Genomic DNA, 20,546 nt, shown 5'->3' with positions numbered 1-20,546 from the left:
CGTTTTTTAAATTTAATTTTTATTTTTTATCACAGCAAGTTTGATTACAATGTTTGGCTTGTTGTAGGTGTGCAAGATGTGGTTCTTTTGCACATATACATATGTCTGTTCTTCCTGGGACCCTTTTCCCATGTACGTTATGACAGAATGTTGAGTAGTCTTCTCTTGGTATTCCGTAGGTGTTTGGTGATTCTATATTTCACCTGTGTTTGTATATGTCTGTTAACCCCAATATCCTAATATATCCAATCCTCACACCTTTCCAGTGGTGAACCATAAGTTTGTTTAATGAATCTGTGATTGCCCTTCTCTGTGGAAATATCTTCACTGGTATCAATTTTTAGGTAACACCTATAAGTGATATCATATGATATGTGTCTTTCTCTTTCTGACTTACTACAAGTCACGTGATTACCTCTAGACTCATCTACGGTGCTGCAAATGGCATTGTGTCCTTTTTTTCCTGGGCTAATATTCTGTCTGTACATGTACCAGTTCGTCTTTGTCCAGTCATCTGTTGAGGGACTTTTTGGTTGCTTCCATGTCATGGCTACTGCAATGCTGCGGCAATGCACATTTGCCTGCCTGTGTCTTTCCAATTCTGTCTTCTTAGGGTCTAGGCCCAGGAGTGGGCCTGCTGTATCATATGGTAGCAAAATGTTTACCTTCTGGAAGACCCTCCATTCTGTTCTCATTACTGGCTCTTACCAGGTTACGTCCCACTTAAAGTTGAGGTTATGGTCTTCTCCACGACACCTTCAGCGTTTATTGTTTGTAGTATTTTTGCTGATGTTTATTCTGACTAGTGTGAGCTGACACCACTTTGTGGTTGGATTTTCATGCGTCTCATAATCCCTTGAAATTGAGCTTTCTCACATGTCCTTATGTTCCTCAAACTGTGAGTACAGCTTACCTCTTCAAATTGTTTTCATGAAGTATGTGTGACATTTAGAAATATTTTGGCCATTACCTCCCTCAAGACATTTTGAGGTCAGGTTTCATTTACAGCCCTCCAGTACTGGTGCATATGAAGTGACCCTTAGCACAGGTTTTAAAGCTGCTGTTGCAGGTAACGGCCAGAGGGCGGCAGCATTTCTGCTTTTCCCAATCTGGTAACTAGGGAAACAGACCATCCCGGCAGTGGTGTTCTTCGGTTATATATTAGAGTGGAATGTGCCCGCAAAAGCTGATGTCTCCTTACTTATGTTTGCTTTATGTATTGAATTTATAGTTTTCTGATTGGAGTCATATTCCACTGTGTACATGGACCACTTCTTCTTTGTGCATTCCTCTGTTGATGGACATTTTCGTAGCTTCCAAGTATTGGCTATGTTAAATATTGCTGTAGTGCAGGATTACCAGCCTGTGTCTTTTCTTTTTGGCTGTACGTGGGCCTCTCATTGCCGTGGACCCTCCCATTGCACAGCACAGGCTCCGGACATGCAGGCCCAGCAGCCATAGCTCACGGGACCGGCCGCTCCACGGCATGTGGCATCTTCCTGAACCAGGGCATGAACCCGTGTCCCCTGCATTGGCAGGCGGACTCTGAACCACTGCGCCACCAGTGACGCCCAGCCTGTGTCTTTTTGATTCTCATCCCCTCAGGCGATAGGCCCAGCAGTGGGTATGCTTGATTGAATGGTAGCTCAGTATTTACCTTTCCAAGGCACCTCATTTTTGTTTTCATTACTGGCTCTTACAATGTCCCACGTTGAACCAAGGGTAGGCATTTCTCCAAACCCCTTCAGCCTTTATTGTTTGCAGAATTTTTGCTGCTGGGCATTCTGACTGGTGTGAGCTGATAGGTTTTTGTCATTTGGATTTGCATATCTTTAATTATTCCTAATGTTCAGCCTTTTCCCATGCCTTTTTAAATTTCTTGTACAGAGAAACAGAAAAAAACAGAGAGTGCAATTAACCTCTTGAAATAGTCTTCTTGGATGGTTGCCCTCTTTTGAATTTTTTGGTCAATTTTCGACCCCAGGATTGTTTTTGAGGGCAGGTGTCATTCACAGGCCTGCAATGAGTGTGAATATTTAGTGACCATTAGCACTGGGTTTAAAGCTGCTGTTGTTGGAAATGGACACAAGGTGGCGGTATTTCTCCATTCCCACATCTAGTTACTGGGCAGCAGAGCCTTTCTGGGACCAATGGAATACAGAAGAAGGCATCATTGAAGTCTAATACAGAAAACCATGTCCTGGTGGATGGTAGAATAGCCAGCAGGGTGTAGGAATTAGGGACTACTGGAGGTATATCCTCGGTGACTTCACTGACTGTCCTGATATCCTTTACCACGTCCCCAGCAGCCCACGGGGCTGACGTGGTCAGGGCAATGCCAGGTTATGGAGCTCACCTGCGCAACTACCCAGCAGCCCATGGGGCTCTCGTGGTCAGGCCCCTCCCAGGATATGGGGCTCACCTGGGCAGGTCCCCAGCAGACCACAGGGCTCTCATGGTCAGGCTACTCCCAGGTTATGGAGCTCACCTGTGCAACTACCCAGCAGCCCATGGGGCTCTCATGATCAGGCCCCTCCCAGGATACGTAGCTCCCGTGGGCAGGTAGGACAGCAGGGCCGGGAACACAGGAATCGTGCACGTAGCCCTCATTTCAGAGCACCCCAGATGGCCTGTCTCTCAGAGCTGACACAGAGCACGTCAGAGCAGGACTTGAACTAACAAACAGCATCTCCGACAGGTCTGTGACCCTGGGCGTCACTCTGTGCGGCCTCCCTCTTCCTGGTCTTCCAGAGACTTCCACTGCAGACGGGGACCAGGCCTCTGTCTCCACCCATCACCCCTCCTCTCCCTGACTCCTGGGTTCCTCTCATTAAGAGAGTGTCTTCTTGAAGTTGTCTCCCACTCATGGGCCTGATAAAATGATTAGAAAACAAGCCAGAGCTGCAGCCCCTTGTCTATCCTGACTCTTAGGAGCCCACACCTGTTCCTTGGACCTGGCCAGTTCAGCGAGGTCCGTTTTCTGCAGTGTGAGCCCCTGAGGTTTGAGGATTGGCTGAGCTGGGCAGCCTGACCCTGCCGGCCAGCCCTGCCCAGGTGTGCCTGTGTTGAGGTCAATATAAACACCACTCCAGGCAGCAAGAGGCACTGCAGGTATGCCTGACGCCATATTCTCTGCCCCGTCAGCAGTCTCGGGGCTGTGCTGGTGGGAGGGTGGGAGGGGCCACGGCTTTGTGGGTGGTCCGGTGTGAGTGGGGCTCTGCTGGAGATTCTGCAGGAGTTGCCAGGCTGCCACCTGCTAAAGAAGAGGATGTGTCACCCATACCTTCGGCTGGAATTTCTCCCCGGGCAGAGGTGAGGAAGGAAAAAAGCAGTGGGGGCCGGGACAGGAGGGGTATCTCAGGCAGGGAAATGGAAAGCTTCCAGAAGAGCGCCCGGGCTCAGGAGCATCCTGGCTGGCCTGCAGGCACCAAGTCGGCCTGCGTGCTGTCGCTGGTGTGGCTCCACGGCCCTCCCTCTAGGCTTTCAAGTCCTTGTACATATTCAGGTGTTTTACCTGGGAAGGGTGGGAACAGTTCAGCAGCAGCTGACCTGGGGCTCCCCTCACGTTTACGCTCAGACGCCTCGGCACGGTCCCCCAGGTTTGCAATGAGGACGCTTCTTGTGGGGGGCCTGCTGGCTGCATGGGAGATGATTCCCCACCTCTGACCAACTTCAGAATTGTTTACCACTGGAGCAAGTGCCCTGATAGCGTTTTCCTCTGTATAACTGGTGGCTTCTGTTTTTTTTTTTTCTTTTTTGGTTCAAGGTAGATTTATTTCTCTTTTATGTATTTATAGATATAAGCATGGAAATAATTCATTCCTATAAATACATCTGTGTGAAGGGAAGAACATTTTTCTGTTTTATTTTTCAATTTTATTTATTTTTGGAAATTTTGAAATTTTATTTTATTTATTTTTTATACAGCAGGTTATTATTAGTTATCTATTTTATACATATACATGTATACAGGTCAATCCCAATCTCCCAACTCACCCCACCACCACCACCCCATGGATTCCCCCCCTTGGTGTCCATACGTTTGTTCTCTACCTCTGTGTCTCTATTTCTGCCCTGCAAACCGGTTCATCTGTATCATTTTTCTAGGTTCCACATATATGCATTAATAAACAATATTTGTTTTTCTCTTTCTGACTTACTTCACTCTGTAGGACAGTCTCTAGATCCATCGACGTCTCTACAAATGACCCAGTTTCATTCCTTTGTATGGCTGAGTAATATTCCATTTTATCTATGTGCCACATCTTTATCCTTTCGTCTGTCTGTGGGCATTTAGGTTGCTTCCATTACGTGGTTATTGTAAATAGTGCTGCAGTGAACATTGTGGTGAATGTGTCTTTTGGATTTATGGTTTTCTCTGGGTATATACCCAGAAGTGGGATTGCTGGATCATATGGTAATTCTATTTTTAGATTTTTAAGGAACCTCCATACTGTTCTCCATAGTGACTGTATCAATTTACATTCCCACCAATGGTGGAAGAGGGTACCTTTTGTCCACACCCTCCCCAGCATTTGTTGTTTGTAGATCTTCTGATGATGCCCATTCTAACAGGTGTGAGGTGATACCTCATTGTAGTTTTGATTTGCATTTCTCTAATAATTAGTGATGTCGAGCAGCTTTTCATGTGCGTCTTGTCCATCTCTGCATCTTCTTTGAAGAAATGTCTATTTAGATCTTCTACCCATTTTTCTATTGGGTTGTTTGTTTCTTTAATATTAAGCTGCATGAGCTCTTTATATATATTGGAGATTAAACCTTTGTCCATTGATTTCTTTGCAAATATTTTCTCCCATTCTGAGGGTTGCCTTTTTCCATTCCCGTATTTTAGCAAAAAAAAATAAAGAAAGAAAAGGAAGCACAACAGAGATGTGCGTAAAATATGCCTCTTGAAACTGTTGTTTTGAAATATGGACGTCTTTTAAAATTTTGGGTCGATATACGAACCCAGGATTTGTTTTCAGGGCAGGTGTCATTTACAGGCCTGCAATTATCTTGAATATCAACTGACCATTAGCGCTGGGCTTACAGCTGCTGTTGTGTGAAACGGCCACAAGGTGGCAGCAGTTCTCCTTTACCAAATCTGGTTACTAGGGCCACAGAGCCTCAGTGGAAGTCGTGTTCTAGGTTGTAATTTCGAATGGAATGTGCCAGGAAAAAGCCCCTTAAGTTTGTCTCACGACTTCTTGTTCGTTTTTTAAATTTAATTTTTATTTTTTATCACAGCAAGTTTGATTACAATGTTTGGCTTGTTGTAGGTGTGCAAGATGTGGTTCTTTTGCACATATACATATGTCTGTTCTTCCTGGGACCCTTTTCCCATGTACGTTATGACAGAATGTTGAGTAGTCTTCTCTTGGTATTCCGTAGGTGTTTGGTGATTCTATATTTCACCTGTGTTTGTATATGTCTGTTAACCCCAATATCCTAATATATCCAATCCTCACACCTTTCCAGTGGTGAACCATAAGTTTGTTTAATGAATCTGTGATTGCCCTTCTCTGTGGAAATATCTTCACTGGTATCAATTTTTAGGTAACACCTATAAGTGATATCATATGATATGTGTCTTTCTCTTTCTGACTTACTACAAGTCACGTGATTACCTCTAGACTCATCTACGGTGCTGCAAATGGCATTGTGTCCTTTTTTTCCTGGGCTAATATTCTGTCTGTACATGTACCAGTTCGTCTTTGTCCAGTCATCTGTTGAGGGACTTTTTGGTTGCTTCCATGTCATGGCTACTGCAATGCTGCGGCAATGCACATTTGCCTGCTTGTGTCTTTCCAATTCTGTCTTCTTAGGGTCTAGGCCCAGGAGTGGGCCTGCTGTATCATATGGTAGCAAAATGTTTACCTTCTGGAAGACCCTCCATTCTGTTCTCATTACTGGCTCTTACCAGGTTACGTCCCACTTAAAGTTGAGGTTATGGTCTTCTCCACGACACCTTCAGCGTTTATTGTTTGTAGTATTTTTGCTGATGTTTATTCTCACTAGTGTGAGCTGACACCACTTTGTGGTTGGATTTTCATGCGTCTCATAATCCCTTGAAATTGAGCTTTCTCACATGTCCTTATGTTCCTCAAACTGTGAGTACAGCTTACCTCTTCAAATTGTTTTCATGAAGTATGTGTGACATTTAGAAATATTTTGGCCATTACCTCCCTCAAGACATTTTGAGGTCAGGTTTCATTTACAGCCCTCCAGTACTGGTGCATATGAAGTGACCCTTAGCACAGGTTTTAAAGCTGCTGTTGCAGGTAACGGCCAGAGGGCGGCAGCATTTCTGCTTTTCCCAATCTGGTAACTAGGGAAACAGACCATCCCGGCAGTGGTGTTCTTCGGTTATATATTAGAGTGGAATGTGCCCGCAAAAGCTGATGTCTCCTTACTTATGTTTGCTTTATGTATTGAATTTATAGTTTTCTGATTGGAGTCATATTCCACTGTGTACATGGACCACTTCTTCTTTGTGCATTCCTCTGTTGATGGACATTTTCGTAGCTTCCAAGTATTGGCTATGTTAAATATTGCTGTAGTGCAGGATTACCAGCCTGTGTCTTTTCTTTTTGGCTGTACGTGGGCCTCTCATTGCCGTGGACCCTCCCATTGCACAGCACAGGCTCCGGACATGCAGGCCCAGCAGCCATAGCTCACGGGACCGGCCGCTCCACGGCATGTGGCATCTTCCTGAACCAGGGCATGAACCCGTGTCCCCTGCATTGGCAGGCGGACTCTGAACCACTGCGCCACCAGTGACGCCCAGCCTGTGTCTTTTTGATTCTCATCCCCTCAGGCGATAGGCCCAGCAGTGGGTATGCTTGATTGAATGGTAGCTCAGTATTTACCTTTCCAAGGCACCTCATTTTTGTTTTCATTACTGGCTCTTACAATGTCCCACGTTGAACCAAGTGTAGGCATTTCTCCAAAACCCCTTCAGCCTTTATTGTTTGCAGAATTTTTGCTGCTGGGCATTCTGACTGGTGTGAGCTGATAGGTTTTTGTCATTTGGATTTGCATATCTTTAATTATTCCTAATGTTCAGCCTTTTCCCATGCCTTTTTAAATTTCTTGTACAGAGAAACAGAAAAAAACAGAGAGTGCAATTAACCTCTTGAAATAGTCTTCTTGGATGGTTGCCCTCTTTTGAATTTTTTGGTCAATTTTCGACCCCAGGATTGTTTTTGAGGGCAGGTGTCATTCACAGGCCTGCAATGAGTGTGAATATTTAGTGACCATTAGCACTGGGTTTAAAGCTGCTGTTGTTGGAAATGGACACAAGGTGGCGGTATTTCTCCATTCCCACATCTAGTTACTGGGCAGCAGAGCCTTTCTGGGACCAATGGAATACAGAAGAAGTCATCATTGAAGTCTAATACAGAAAACCATGTCCTGGTGGATGGTAGAATAGCCAGCAGGGTGTAGGAATTAGGGACTACTGGATGTATATCCTCGGTGACTTCACTGACTGTCCTGATATCCTTTACCACGTCCCCAGCAGCCCACGGGGCTGACGTGGTCAGGGCAATGCCAGGTTATGGAGCTCACCTGCGCAACTACCCAGCAGCCCATGGGGCTCTCGTGGTCAGGCCCCTCCCAGGATATGGGGCTCACCTGGGCAGGTCCCCAGCAGACCACAGGGCTCTCATGGTCAGGCTACTCCCAGGTTATGGAGCTCACCTGTGCAACTACCCAGCAGCCCATGGGGCTCTCATGATCAGGCCCCTCCCAGGATACGTAGCTCCCGTGGGCAGGTAGGACAGCAGGGCCGGGAACACAGGAATCGTGCACGTAGCCCTCATTTCAGAGCACCCCAGATGGCCTGTCTCTCAGAGCTGACACAGAGCACGTCAGAGCAGGACTTGAACTAACAAACAGCATCTCCGACAGGTCTGTGACCCTGGGCGTCACTCTGTGCGGCCTCCCTCTGCCTGGTCTTCCAGAGACTTCCACTGCAGACGGGGACCAGGCCTCTGTCTCCACCCATCACCCCTCCTCTCCCTGACTCCTGGGTTCCTCTCATTAAGAGAGTGTCTTCTTGAAGTTGTCTCCCACTCATGGGCCCGATAAAATGATTAGAAAACAAGCCAGAGCTGCAGCCCCTTGTCTATCCTGACTCTTAGGAGCCCACACCTGTTCCTTGGACCTGGCCAGTTCAGCGAGGTCCGTTTTCTGCAGTGTGAGCCCCTGAGGTTTGAGGATTGGCTGAGCTGGGCAGCCTGACCCTGCCGGCCAGCCCTGCCCAGGTGTGCCTGTGTTGAGGTCAATATAAATACCACTCCAGGCAGCAAGAGGCACTGCAGGTATGCCTGACGCCATATTCTCTGCCCCGTCAGCAGTCTCGGGGCTGTGCTGGTGGGAGGGTGGGAGGGGCCACGGCTTTGTGGGTGGTCCGGTGTGAGTGGGGCTCTGCTGGAGATTCTGCAGGAGTTGCCAGGCTGCCACCTGCTAAAGAAGAGGATGTGTCACCCATACCTTCGGCTGGAATTTCTCCCCGGGCAGAGGTGAGGAAGGAAAAAAGCAGTGGGGGCCGGGACAGGAGGGGTATCTCAGGCAGGGAAATGGAAAGCTTCCAGAAGAGCGCCCGGGCTCAGGAGCATCCTGGCTGGCCTGCAGGCACCAAGTCGGCCTGCGTGCTGTCGCTGGTGTGGCTCCACGGCCCTTCCTCTAGGCTTTCAAGTCCTTGTACATATTCAGGTGTTTTACCTGGGAAGGGTGGGAACAGTTCAGCAGCAGCTGACCTGGGGCTCCCCTCACGTTTACGCTCAGACGCCTCGGCACGGTCCCCCAGGTTTGCAATGAGGTCGCTTCTTGCGGGTGGCCTGCTGGCTGCATGGGAGATGATTCCCCACCTCTGACCAACTTCAGAATTGTTTACCACTGGAGCAAGTGCCCTGATAGCGTTTTCCTCTGTATAACTGGTGGCTTCTGTTTTTTTTTTTTTTTTCTTTTTTGGTTCAAGGTAGATTTATTTCTCTTTTATGTATTTATAGATATAAGCATGGAAATAATTCATTCCTATAAATACATCTGTGTGAAGGGAAGAACATTTTTCTGTTTTATTTTTCAATTTTATTTATTTTTGGAAATTTTGAAATTTTATTTTATTTATTTTTTTATACAGCAGGTTATTATTAGTTATCTATTTTATACATATACATGTATACAGGTCAATCCCAATCTCCCAACTCACCCCACCACCACCACCCCATGGATTCCCCCCCTTGGGGTCCATACGTTTGTTCTCTACCTCTGTGTCTCTATTTCTGCCCTGCAACCCGGTTCATCTGTATCATTTTTCTAGGTTCCACATATATGCATTAATAAACAATATTTGTTTTTCTCTTTCTGACTTACTACACTCTGTAGGACAGTCTCTAGATCCATCGACGTCTCTACAAATGACCCAGTTTCATTCCTTTGTATGGCTGAGTAATATTCCATTTTATATATGTGCCACATCTTTATCCTTTCGTCTGTCTGTGGGCATTTAGGTTGCTTCCATTACGTGGTTATTGTAAATAGTGCTGCAGTGAACATTGTGGTGAATGTGTCTTTTGGATTTATGGTTTTCTCTGGGTATATGCCCAGAAGTGGGATTGCTGGATCATATGGCAATTCTATTTTTAGATTTTTAAGGAACCTCCATACTGTTCTCCATAGTGACTGTATCAATTTACATTCCCACCAATGGTGGAAGAGGGTACCTTTTGTCCACACCCTCCCCAGCATTTGTTGTTTGTAGATCTTCTGATGATGCCCATTCTAACAGGTGTGAGGTGATACCTCATGGTAGTTTTGATTTGCATTTCTCTAATAATTAGTGATGTCGAGCAGCTTTTCATGTGCGTCTTGTCCATCTCTGCATCTTCTTTGAAGAAATGTCTATTTAGATCTTCTACCCATTTTTCTATTGGGTTGTTTGTTTCTTTAATATTAAGCTGCATGAGCTCTTTATATATATTGGAGATTAAACCTTTGTCCATTGATTTCTTTGCAAATATTTTCTCCCATTCTGAGGGTTGCCTTTTTCCATTCCCGTATTTTAGCAAAAAAAAATAAAGAAAGAAAAGGAAGCAGAACAGAGATGTGCGTAAAATATGCCTCTTGAAACTGTTGTTTTGAAATATGGACGTCTTTTAAAATTTTGGGTCGATATACGAACCCAGGATTTGTTTTCAGGGCAGGTGTCATTTACAGGCCTGCAATTATCTTGAATATCAACTGACCATTAGCGCTGGGCTTACAGCTGCTGTTGTGTGAAACGGCCACAAGGTGGCAGCAGTTCTCCTTTACCAAATCTGGTTACTAGGGCCACAGAGCCTCAGTGGAAGTCGTGTTCTAGGTTGTAATTTCGAATGGAATGTGCCAGGAAAAAGCCCCTTAAGTTTGTCTCACGACTTCTTGTTCGTTTTTTAAATTTAATTTTTATTTTTTATCACAGCAAGTTTGATTACAATGTTTGGCTTGTTGTAGGTGTGCAAGATGTGGTTCTTTTGCACATATACATATGTCTGTTCTTCCTGGGACCCTTTTCCCATGTACGTTATGACAGAATGTTGAGTAGTCTTCTCTTGGTATTCCGTAGGTGTTTGGTGATTCTATATTTCACCTGTGTTTGTATATGTCTGTTAACCCCAATATCCTAATATATCCAATCCTCACACCTTTCCAGTGGTGAACCATAAGTTTGTTTAATGAATCTGTGATTGCCCTTCTCTGTGGAAATATCTTCACTGGTATCAATTTTTAGGTAACACCTATAAGTGATATCATATGATATGTGTCTTTCTCTTTCTGACTTACTACAAGTCACGTGATTACCTCTAGACTCATCTACGGTGCTGCAAATGGCATTGTGTCCTTTTTTTCCTGGGCTAATATTCTGTCTGTACATGTACCAGTTCGTCTTTGTCCAGTCATCTGTTGAGGGACTTTTTGGTTGCTTCCATGTCATGGCTACTGCAATGCTGCGGCAATGCACATTTGCCTGCCTGTGTCTTTCCAATTCTGTCTTCTTAGGGTCTAGGCCCAGGAGTGGGCCTGCTGTATCATATGGTAGCAAAATGTTTACCTTCTGGAAGACCCTCCATTCTGTTCTCATTACTGGCTCTTACCAGGTTACGTCCCACTTAAAGTTGAGGTTATGGTCTTCTCCACGACACCTTCAGCGTTTATTGTTTGTAGTATTTTTGCTGATGTTTATTCTGACTAGTGTGAGCTGACACCACTTTGTGGTTGGATTTTCATGCGTCTCATAATCCCTTGAAATGGAGCTTTCTCACATGTCCTTATGTTCCTCAAACTGTGAGTACAGCTTACCTCTTCAAATTGTTTTCATGAAGTATGTGTGACATTTAGAAATATTTTGGCCATTACCTCCCTCAAGACATTTTGAGGTCAGGTTTTTTTACAGCCCTCCAGTACTGGTGCATATGAAGTGACCCTTAGCACAGGTTTTAAAGCTGCTGTTGCAGGTAACGGCCAGAGGGTGGCAGCATTTCTGCTTTTCCCAATCTGGTAACTAGGGAAACAGACCATCCCGGCAGTGGTGTTCTTCGGTTATATATTAGAGTGGAATGTGCCCCCAAAAGCTGATGTCTCCTTACTTATGTTTGCTTTATGTATTGAATTTATAGTTTTCTGATTGGAGTCATATTCCACTGTGTACATGGACCACTTCTTCTTTGTGCATTCCTCTGTTGATGGACATTTTCGTAGCTTCCAAGTATTGGCTATGTTAAATATTGCTGTAGTGCAGGATTACCAGCCTGTGTCTTTTCTTTTTGGCTGTACGTGGGCCTCTCATTGCCGTGGACCTTCCCATTGCACAGCACAGGCTCCGGACATGCAGGCCCAGCAGCCATAGCTCACGGGACCGGCCGCTCCACAGCATGTGGCATCTTCCTGAACCGGGGCATGAACCCGTGTCCCCTGCATTGGCAGGCAGACTCTGAACCACTGCGCCACCAGTGACGCCCAGCCAGTGTCTTTTTGATTCTCATCCCCTCAGGCGATAGGCCCAGCAGCGGGTATGCTTGATTGAATGGTAGCTCAGTATTTACCTTTCCAAGGCACCTCATTTTTGTTTTCATTACTGGCTCTTACAATGTCCCACGTTGAACCAAGAGTAGGCATTTCTCCAAAACCCCTTCAGCCTTTATTGTTTGCAGAATTTTTGCTGCTGGGCATTCTGACTGGTGTGAGCTGATAGGTTTTTGTCATTTGGATTTGCATATCTTTAATTATTCCTAATGTTCAGCCTTTTCCCTTGCCTTTTTAAATTTCTTGTACAGAAAAACAGAAAAAAACAGAGAGTGCAATTAACCTCTTGAAATAGTCTTCTTGGATGGTTGCCCTCTTTTGAATTTTTTGGTCAATTTTCGACCCCAGGATTGTTTTTGAGGGCAGGTGTCATTCACAGGCCTGCAATGAGTGTGAATATTTAGTGACCATTAGCACTGGGTTTAAAGCTGCTGTTGTTGGAAATGGCCACAAGGTGGCGGTATTTCTCCATTCCCACATCTAGTTACTAGGGCAGCAGAGCCTTTCTGGGACCAATGGAATACAGAAGAAGGCATCATTGAAGTCTAATACAGAAAACCATGTCCTGGTGAATGGTAGAATGGCCAGCAGGGTGTAGGAATTAGGGACTACTGGATGTATATCCTCAGTGACTTCACTGACTGTCCTGATATCCTTTACCACGTCCCCAGCAGCCCACGGGGCTGACGTGGTCAGGGCAATGCCAGGTTATGGAGCTCACCTGCGCAACTACCCAGCAGCCCATGGGGCTCTCGTGGTCAGGCCCCTCCCAGGATATGGGGCTCACCTGGGCAGGTCCCCAGCAGACCACAGGGCTCTCATGGTCAGGCTACTCCCAGGTTATGGAGCTCACCTGTGCAACTACCCAGCAGCCCATGGGGCTCTCATGATCAGGCCCCTCCCAGGATACGTAGCTCCCGTGGGCAGGTAGGACAGCAGGGCCGGGAACACAGGAATCGTGCACGTAGCCCTCATTTCAGAGCACCCCAGATGGCCTGTCTCTCAGAGCTGACACAGAGCACGTCAGAGCAGGACTTGAACTAACAAACAGCATCTCCGACAGGTCTGTGACCCTGGGCGTCACTCTGTGCGGCCTCCCTCTGCCTGGTCTTCCAGAGACTTCCACTGCAGACGGGGACCAGGCCTCTGTCTCCACCCATCACCCCTCCTCTCCCTGACTCCTGGGTTCCTCTCATTAAGAGAGTGTCTTCTTGAAGTTGTCTCCCACTCATGGGCCCGATAAAATGATTAGAAAACAAGCCAGAGCTGCAGCCCCTTGTCTATCCTGACTCTTAGGAGCCCACACCTGTTCCTTGGACCTGGCCGGTTCAGCGAGGTCCGTTTTCTGCAGTGTGAGCCCCTGAGGTTTGAGGATTGGCTGAGCTGGGCAGCCTGACCCTGCCGGCCAGCCCTGCCCAGGTGTGCCTGTGTTGAGGTCAATATAAACACCACTCCAGGCAGCAAGAGGCACTGCAGGTATGCCTGACGCCATATTCTCTGCCCCGTCAGCAGTCTCGGGGCTGTGCTGGTGGGAGGGTGGGAGGGGCCACGGCTTTGTGGGTGGTCCGGTGTGAGTGGGGCTCTGCTGGAGATTCTGCAGGAGTTGCCAGGCTGCCACCTGCTAAAGAAGAGGATGTGTCACCCATACCTTCGGCTGGAATTTCTCCCCGGGCAGAGGTGAGGAAGGAAAAAAGCAGTGGGGGCCGGGACAGGAGGGGTATCTCAGGCAGGGAAATGGAAAGCTTCCAGAAGAGCGCCCGGGCTCAGGAGCATCCTGGCTGGCCTGCAGGCACCAAGTCGGCCTGCGTGCTGTCGCTGGTGTGGCTCCACGGCCCTTCCTCTAGGCTTTCAAGTCCTTGTACATATTCAGGTGTTTTACCTGGGAAGGGTGGGAACAGTTCAGCAGCAGCTGACCTGGGGCTCCCCTCACGTTTACGCTCAGACGCCTCGGCACGGTCCCCCAGGTTTGCAATGAGGTCGCTTCTTGCGGGGGGGCTGCTGGCTGCATGGGAGATGATTCCCCACCTCTGACCAACTTCAGAATTGTTTACCACTGGAGCAAGTGCCCTGATAGCGTTTTCCTCTGTATAACTGGTGGCTTCTGTTTTTTTTTTTTTTCTTTTTTGGTTCAAGGTAGATTTTATTTCTCTTTTATGTATTTATAGATATAAGCATGGAAATAATTCATTCCTATAAATACATCTGTGTGAAGGGAAGAACATTTTTCTGTTTTATTTTTCAATTTTATTTATTTTTGGAAATTTTGAAATTTTATTTATTTTTTTATACAGCAGGTTATTATTAGTTATCTATTTTATACATATACATGTATACAGGTCAATCCCAATCTCCCAACTCACCCCACCACCACCACCCCATGGATTCCCCCCGTTGGTGTCCATACGTTTGTTCTCTACCTCTGTGTCTCTATTTCTGCCCTGCAAACCGGTTCATCTGTATCATTTTTCTAGGTTCCACATATATGCATTAATAAACAATATTTGTTTTTCTCTTTCTGACTTACTTCACTCTGTAGGACAGTCTCTAGATCCATCGACGTCTCTACAAATGACCCAGTTTCATTCCTTTGTATGGCTGAGTAATATTCCATTTTATATATGTGCCACATCTTTATCCTTTCGTCTGTCTGTGGGCATTTAGGTTGCTTCCATTACGTGGTTATTGTAAATAGTGCTGCAGTGAACATTGTGGTGAATGTGTCTTTTGGATTTATGGTTTTCTCTGGGTATATGCCCAGAAGTGGGATTGCTGGATCATATGGTAATTCTATTTTTAGATTTTTAAGGAACCTCCATACTGTTCTCCATAGTGACTGTATCAATTTACATTCCCACCAATGGTGGAAGAGGGTACCTTTTGTCCACACCCTCCCCAGCATTTGTTGTTTGTAGATCTTCTGATGATGCCCATTCTAACAGGTGTGAGGTGATACCTCATGGTAGTTTTGATTTGCATTTCTCTAATAATTAGTGATGTCGAGAAGCTTTTCATGTGCGTCTTGTCCATCTCTGCATCTTCTTTGAAGAAATGTCTATTTAGATCTTCTACCCATTTTTCTATTGGGTTGTTTGTTTCTTTAATATTAAGCTGCATGAGCTCTTTATATATATTGGAGATTAAACCTTTGTCCATTGATTTCTTTGCAAATATTTTCTCCCATTCTGAGGGTTGCCTTTTTCCATTCCCGTATTTTAGCAAAAAGAAATAAAGAAAGAAAAGGAAGCAGAACAGAGATGTGCGTAAAATATGCCTCTTGAAACTGTTGTTTTGAAATATGGACGTCTTTTAAAATTTTGGGTCGATATGCGAACCCAGGATTTGTTTTCAGGGCAGGTGTCATTTACAGGCCTGCAATTATCTTGAATATCAACTGACCATTAGCGCTGGGCTTACAGCTGCTGTTGTGTGAAACGGCCACAAGGTGGCAGCAGTTCTCCTTTACCAAATCTGGTTACTAGGGCCACAGAGCCTCAGTGGAAGTCGTATTCTAGGTTGTAATTTCGAATGGAATGTGCCAGGAAAAAGCCCCTTAAGTTTGTCTCACGACTTCTTGTTCGTTTTTTAAATTTAATTTTTATTTTTTATCACAGCAAGTTTGATTACAATGTTTGGCTTGTTGTAGGTGTGCAAGATGTGGTTCTTTTGCACATATACATATGTCTGTTCTTCCTGGGACCCTTTTCCCATGTACGTTATGACAGAATGTTGAGTAGTCTTCTCTTGGTATTCCGTAGGTGTTTGGTGATTCTATATTTCACCTGTGTTTGTATATGTCTGTTAACCCCAATATCCTAATATATCCAATCCTCACACCTTTCCAGTGGTGAACCATAAGTTTGTTTAATGAATCTGTGATTGCCCTTCTCTGTGGAAATATCTTCACTGGTATCAATTTTTAGGTAACACCTATAAGTGATATCATATGATATGTGTCTTTCTCTTTCTGACTTACTACAAGTCACGTGATTACCTCTAGACTCATCTACGGTGCTGCAAATGGCATTGTGTCCTTTTTTTCCTGGGCTAATATTCTGTCTGTACATGTACCAGTTCGTCTTTGTCCAGTCATCTGTTGAGGGACTTTTTGGTTGCTTCCATGTCATGGCTACTGCAATGCTGCGGCAATGCACATTTGCCTGCCTGTGTCTTTCCAATTCTGTCTTCTTAGGGTCTAGGCCCAGGAGTGGGCCTGCTGTATCATATGGTAGCAAAATGTTTACCTTCTAGAAGACCCTCCATTCTGTTCTCATTACTGGCTCTTACCAGGTTACGTCCCACTTAAAGTTGAGGTTATGGTCTTCTCCACGACACCTTCAGCGTTTATTGTTTGTAGTATTTTTGCTGATGTTTATTCTGACTAGTGTGAGCTGACACCACTTTGTGGTTGGATTTTCATGCGTCTCATAATCCCTTGAAATTGAGCTTTCTCACATGTCCTTATGTTCCTCAAACTGTGAGTACAGCTTACCTCTTCAAATTGTTTTCATGAAGTATGTGTGACATTTAGAAATATTTTGGCCATTACCTCCCTCAAGACATTTTGAGGTCAGGTTTCATTTACAGCCCTCCAGTACTGGTGCATATGAAGTGACCCTTAGCACAGGTTTTAAAGCTGCTGTTGCAGGTAACGGCCCGAGGGTGGCAGCATTTCTGCTTTTCCCAATCTGGTAACTAGGGAAACAGACCATCCCGGCAGTGGTGTTCTTCGGTTATATATTAGAGTGGAATGTGCCCCCAAAAGCTGATGTCTCCTTACTTATGTTTGCTTTATGTATTGAATTTATAGTTTTCTGATTGGAGTCATATTCCACTGTGTACATGGACCACTTCTTCTTTGTGCATTCCTCTGTTGATGGACATTTTCGTAGCTTCCAAGTATTGGCTATGTTAAATATTGCTGTAGTGCAGGATTACCAGCCTGTGTCTTTTCTTTTTGGCTGTACGTGGGCCTCTCATTGCCGTGGACCCTCCCATTGCACAGCACAGGCTCCGGACATGCAGGCCCAGCAGCCATAGCTCACGGGACCGGCCGCTCCACAGCATGTGGCATCTTCCTGAACCGGGGCATGAACCCGTGTCCCCTGCATTGGCAGGCGGACTCTGAACCACTGCGCCACCAGTGACGCCCAGCCAGTGTCTTTTTGATTCTCATCCCCTCAGGCGATAGGCCCAGCAGCGGGTATGCTTGATTGAATGGTAGCTCAGTATTTACCTTTCCAAGGCACCTCATTTTTGTTTTCATTACTGGCTCTTACAATGTCCCACGTTGAACCAAGAATAGGCATTTCTCCAAAACCCCTTCAGCCTTTATTGTTTGCAGAATTTTTGCTGCTGGGCATTCTGACTGGTGTGAGCTGATAGGTTTTTGTCATTTGGATTTGCATATCTTTAATTATTCCTAATGTTCAGCCTTTTCCCATGCCTTTTTAAATTTCTTGTACAGAAAAACAGAAAAAAACAGAGAGTGCAATTAACCTCTTGAAATAGTCTTCTTGGATGGTTGCCCTCTTTTGAATTTTTTGGTCAATTTTCGACCCCAGGATTGTTTTTGAGGGCAGGTGTCATTCACAGGCCTGCAATGAGTGTGAATATTTAGTGACCATTAGCACTGGGTTTAAAGCTGCTGTTGTTGGAAATGGCCACAAGGTGGCGGTATTTCTCCATTCCCACATCTAGTTACTAGGGCAGCAGAGCCTTTCTGGGACCAATGGAATACAGAAGAAGGCATCATTGAAGTCTAATACAGAAAACCATGTCCTGGTGGATGGTAGAATGGCCAGCAGGGTGTAGGAATTAGGGACTACTGGATGTATATCCTCAGTGACTTCACTGACTGTCCTGATATCCTTTACCACGTCCCCAGCAGCCCACGGGGCTGACGTGGTCAGGGCAATGCCAGGTTATGGAGCTCACCTGCGCAACTACCCAGCAGCCCATGGGGCTCTCGTGGTCAGGCCCCTCCCAGGATATGGGGCTCACCTGGGCAGGTCCCCAGCAGACCACAGGGCTCTCATGGTCAGGCTACTCCCAGGTTATGGAGCTCACCTGTGCAACTACCCAGCAGCCCATGGGGCTCTCATGATCAGGCCCCTCCCAGGATACGTAGCTCCCGTGGGCAGGTAGGACAGCAGGGCCGGGAACACAGGAATCGTGCACGTAGCCCTCATTTCAGAGCACCCCAGATGGCCTGTCTCTCAGAGCTGACACAGAGCACGTCAGAGCAGGACTTGAACTAACAAACAGCATCTCCGACAGGTCTGTGACCCTGGGCGTCACTCTGTGCGGCCTCCCTCTGCCTGGTCTTCCAGAGACTTCCACTGCAGACGGGGACCAGGCCTCTGTCTCCACCCATCACCCCTCCTCTCCCTGACTCCTGGGTTCCTCTCATTAACAGAGTGTCTTCTTGAAGTTGTCTCCCACTCATGGGCCCGATAAAATGATTAGAAAACAAGCCAGAGCTGCAGCCCCTTGTCTATCCTGACTCTTAGGAGCCCACACCTGTTCCTTGGACCTGGTCAGTTCAGCGAGGTCCGTTTTCTGCAGTGTGAGCCCCTGAGGTTTGAGGATTGGCTGAGCTGGGCAGCCTGACCCTGCCGGCCAGCCCTGCCCAGGTGTGCCTGTGTTGAGGTCAATATAAACACCACTCCAGGCAGCAAGAGGCACTGCAGGTATGCCTGACGCCATATTCTCTGCCCCGTCAGCAGTCTCGGGGCTGTGCTGGTGGGAGGGTGGGAGGGGCCACGGCTTTGTGGGTGGTCCGGTGTGAGTGGGGCTCTGCTGGAGATTCTGCAGGAGTTGCCAGGCTGCCACCTGCTAAAGAAGAGGATGTGTCACCCATACCTTCGGCTGGAATTTCTCCCCGGGCAGAGGTGAGGAAGGAAAAAAGCAGTGGGGGCCGGGACAGGAGGGGTATCTCAGGCAGGGAAATGGAAAGCTTCCAGAAGAGCGCCCGGGCTCAGGAGCATCCTGGCTGGCCTGCAGGCACCAAGTCGGCCTGCGTGCTGTCGCTGGTGTGGCTCCACGGCCCTTCCTCTAGGCTTTCAAGTCCTTGTACATATTCAGGTGTTTTACCTGGGAAGGGTGGGAACAGTTCAGCAGCAGCTGACCTGGGGCTCCCCTCACGTTTACGCTCAGACGCCTCGGCACGGTCCCCCAGGTTTGCAATGAGGTCGCTTCTTGCGGGGGGCCTGCTGGCTGCATGGGAGATGATTCCCCACCTCTGACCAACTTCAGAATTGTTTACCACTGGAGCAAGTGCCCTGATAGCGTTTTCCTCTGTATAACTGGTGGCTTCTGTTTTTTTTTTTTTTCTTTTTTGGTTCAAGGTAGATTTTATTTCTCTTTTATGTATTTATAGATATAAGCATGGAAATAATTCATTCCTATAAATACATCTGTGTGAAGGGAAGAACATTTTTCTGTTTTATTTTTCAATTTTATTTATTTTTGGAAATTTTGAAATTTTATTATTTTTTTTATACAGCAGGTTATTATTAGTTATCTATTTTATACATATACATGTATACAGGTCAATCCCAATCTCCCAACTCACCCCACCACCACCACCCCATGGATTCCCCCCCTTGGTGTCCATACGTTTGTTCTCTACCTCTGTGTCTCTATTTCTGCCCTGCAAACCGGTTCATCTGTATCATTTTTCTAGGTTCCACATATATGCATTAATAAACAATATTTGTTTTTCTCTTTCTGACTTACTTCACTCTGTAGGACAGTCTCTAGATCCATCGACGTCTCTACAAATGACCCAGTTTCATTCCTTTGTATGGCTGAGTAATATTCCATTTTATATATGTGCCACATCTTTATCCTTTCGTCTGTCTGTGGGCATTTAGGTTGCTTCCATTACGTGGTTATTGTAAATAGTGCTGCAGTGAACATTGTGGTGAATGTGTCTTTTGGATTTATGGTTTTCTCTGGGTATATGCCCAGAAGTGGGATTGCTGGATCATATGGTAATTCTATTTTTAGATTTTTAAGGAACCTCCATACTGTTCTCCATAGTGACTGTATCAATTTACATTCCCACCAATGGTGGAAGAGGGTACCTTTTGTCCACACCCTCCCCAGCATTTGTTGTTTGTAGATCTTCTGATGATGCCCATTCTAACAGGTGTGAGGTGATACCTCATGGTAGTTTTGATTTGCATTTCTCTAATAATTAGTGATGTCGAGAAGCTTTTCATGTGCGTCTTGTCCATCTCTGCATCTTCTTTGAAGAAATGTCTATTTAGATCTTCTACCCATTTTTCTATTGGGTTGTTTGTTTCTTTAATATTAAGCTGCATGAGCTCTTTATATATATTGGAGATTAAACCTTTGTCCATTGATTTCTTTGCAAATATTTTCTCCCATTCTGAGGGTTGCCTTTTTCCATTCCCGTATTTTAGCAAAAAAAAATAAAGAAAGAAAAGGAAGCAGAACAGAGATGTGCGTAAAAT

The sequence above is a fragment of the Mesoplodon densirostris genome, chromosome 18 (genome assembly GCF_025265405.1).
Source record: "Mesoplodon densirostris isolate mMesDen1 chromosome 18, mMesDen1 primary haplotype, whole genome shotgun sequence".
In the NCBI taxonomy this organism is placed as follows: Eukaryota; Metazoa; Chordata; class Mammalia; order Artiodactyla; family Ziphiidae; genus Mesoplodon; species Mesoplodon densirostris.
Note: the sequence above shows the minus strand (reverse complement) of the source record.